Source organism: Monodelphis domestica, chromosome 8 (genome assembly GCF_027887165.1).
Source record: "Monodelphis domestica isolate mMonDom1 chromosome 8, mMonDom1.pri, whole genome shotgun sequence".
Classification (NCBI taxonomy): domain Eukaryota; kingdom Metazoa; phylum Chordata; class Mammalia; order Didelphimorphia; family Didelphidae; genus Monodelphis; species Monodelphis domestica.
Window position 1 is genome coordinate 123,491,162 of NC_077234.1, and position 3,454 is coordinate 123,494,615.

Consider the following 3,454-nt stretch of genomic DNA (forward strand, 5'->3'; position numbering starts at 1 on the left):
GACGCCTACCCTAATCTCTCTAAATCCTAGAGCTCTCTCTCTCTTAATTATTTACTGTTTATCCTCTATGTAGTTTGCATTATATATGTGTGTGTGTGTGTATGTATATATATATATGTATATATATATATATATATATATATATATATATATTTGTTTGCATTTTGTTTCTCCCATTAGATTTTTCAGTCCTTGGGGACAAGTATTGTCTTTGCCCCTTTTTGTATCTCTAGCATTTTGGGCCTGATATATAGAAGTCGCTTAATAAATGATTATTGATTGATTGATTTGAACATATTTGTAAGACCTGGAGATCCTAAGCAAGCCTTTCTTGCCCTCTCCATTATGCTTTTAAAAACATTCATTCTTGATTAACATTCTATGTTGTGATTAGTTGCAAACATGTCAATGTATGCAATTAAAGGTAAAGGTATGTGTTGCTACAGTCCTAGAACCTCATGCCTCTTAGTAAGCAACACACCATAGTTACAATTCATAGAACAAAAATGTAGGCTCCTAATATTATGGACAACCTGAAAAACAAACAAGCATTCAGATGTGCATTATTTCTTACTTTGGGCATTTAGTTAGGACATCATATGCTTTGTCATTATACTCCAGGGCAGAGATAAGTAGATGTTAAACAACAGGATGGAGGAGAACCATTTGTCATTTCCAGAGCTCTATTTGCACCCTTCAGCCATAAATCAATGTTCAGGAGGAAATGCTCAACATCAGAAGCTTATGAAAACTAAATTGGGACAGTAAAATCAATTGTTTAGTAAAGTCAATGAATGGTCCCAGAACTGAGGTTTGGTTATACTCAGCTAAAAACACTTTCTTCCAACAACCACAAAGGCAGCTGAAGCAAGTGCTGTGAACTTTGTGAGACATTTAAGGTGCCAAGGTCATCCACACTATCTGAAGCCATTGACAGTCCCCTGTACTTTTGGTCTGCTATTACACTTCAATGACTGGAAGAAATAGTGAGGCTGGTGACTTTGTGTAAGTCTGCTTCACTTAAATCCAATTTGCTTACAAGTCAAAACACTACTCAGTGATGTCACTAGTTCTCTTCAAAAACAAAGGATGAACAATGACAACAACAACAACCACAACATCCATTTGAAATATGATGGGGAAAGAGGTCCATATTCTGCTCATCATTTTTTTTATTGTTAAGTAGAGCCACATTTGTAAAAATTCCATGATTTGCTCCCCCCCCCAAAAAAAAGAAGTTATAAAATTTATCTTTTCTTTTAATTTTCATTTTTACACATGGGCTTGGGGAGTCGAAAACTGTTATGACAAACTTGTTCTTGGCTGATTTTGTCTGCTATGATCTTGCTTCCATTGCCTTTGTAAACAAATGATAGGGGAGAGAAGGAAGAAAAGGAAAGTTTGCTGTATAAGTAGGATTGGAAATCAGAAGGGAGCACTAGAATTGCCTTGCTGAAGGGAGGACCAAGCTCAGAATACTTAACATACATCTGTAGTTGACCCATTTGGTATAGTCTCATGATTTCCTCCACTTCTATTCAGTAGCAGTTGGTTATGATGAAAGGAACTATATGGCAGAAGTGATTCAGGATTGGGTTTTTCCACAGGATTAAAAGACTTTAGTATAGAGAATAATGTAGAGTTCAACTAGTTAAGTGGTTCAAGGGATTAAGACTGGGAAAGAAATTATAAAGTTCTTAACATAGTCTCTTGAACATAAAGCTATTATTGTTGTTATTATGTATATACATTTATCTATAAACACATAAAATAGCTTCTATGTGCTAGTCACTGCACTAGCTTCTAGGAATACAGAAAAAAAAATTTCTGTCATCAAGGAGCTTGCGATAAATCTATTACTAGATGTGAGTCCACTGGTTTAATGGCCAGAGGACTGGTCAGTCAGCAGAAACTAAAATTCAACTGCATAATGACAAGGGATGGCAGGATTTCACTTCAGAGGGACGATGAAGAACAGTTTTGGGAATAATAAAGTATAGAAATGGGGGGAAAAAGTAGCATTAGATGAATTGTAGAGTCATTGATCTAGGAAGGGGAATGCTTGCAATTTATGGCTGAATTAAATTTCTTAAACCTGCTACTTCATCCTCATATACCACCCCCCTGAGTAGAACTGAAGTGGGGTCAAGAACTAAGTTATGAAAATTGGGAAGTTTAAGGAATTAAGAGTTTAGGGAGGAACATCAATATGTATATTGAAGTCCCTTAGAATATAGGAGGGAGTTGGAGTAGGAAGGAAAGCTAAGAGTCAGTCACTGGCCTCACTGGGAAAAGAGGGAAAATGTTCTGGGGCTTGGTAGACAAAGACTACCAGAATCTATATTGGATGATAAAATTGTATTACCCGAACCTTAAGGGAGAAGTTGCTGAGAGATAATGGTACAAGAAGATTCTGGAAGTGGCAATGGGAAACTAGGAGTATTCTGATTCTTCTGCCATGATTTCTGAGTTGAGAAACGAGAGACTTGGAATAAGTGAATATACAGCTAATCCTGGGAAGAATATTCAGAGATATAATGTCCTTAGGTAGAATAAATCCTCTGGCCTCTCAGTGTCATTCCTTAGTAGTTTGCTACGCATTTTTTTTAATTTCCTGGCATAGTGTTTGTAAATGCTACTCATATCCCCCATTAAAGAGAACTGTCATCAAAATCTAAGATATATACAGTGCACAATTTTGCTGAGAAATCTCATGGAGGTAGAATTCAACAGGATTACTATGAATGAGGAACCCAAGGGTCTGGTCTTTGATGGAGACAGAACTGCTCTCGCTTGCTTGAGTGTTGGCAATAGAAATATCTACAATGAAAATGCCCAAGGACTCTTCTCTTTGAAGCACTGCCCTGAGCCTGTTTCATATTGTCAGATGAAGAACTTTGTTCATGCCATGGGTAGAGAACCCCAGGGGAAGAAATTATAAGTATATTTCAAACACTCTGGTTTTGGAGAAATTTCCTTAAAATCATTTCATTAAATTTTCTTCCTTTAAATGACAATATTCTTTCATTATCATTTTATTGTACTTTATTATCTGTTTGCAATATATTGTCAGTTATTTGATTCTTGACTTTCCAGGTCTATTAGCATATGAAAATCAAACAATCTTTCCCTATTAGTCACTATAGCTTTGTAGGATTGGGCTGCTGTATGTAATCACTAACATTGACTCAAGTTTTCAAACATTAATGAAGTGATATGAGGTCTGCTCATTGGAAACATTTACACATTAAGCCAGAAGTAGCCCTTCCATGAAGGTGTGAACTGATCCTTATAAAATATTGGTTGAGAGAGGAATTATGTCTTTCATTCCCTTTTAGGGAGTTTTATTTTGTAAGCTGAAAAATAATATTTTCAAGTTTACATGTCCAAGGCATTCAAGAAGTACATGTCCTTCCCCTGCCCGACCCTTAACCTCCAATTTGGTGACAAGAAG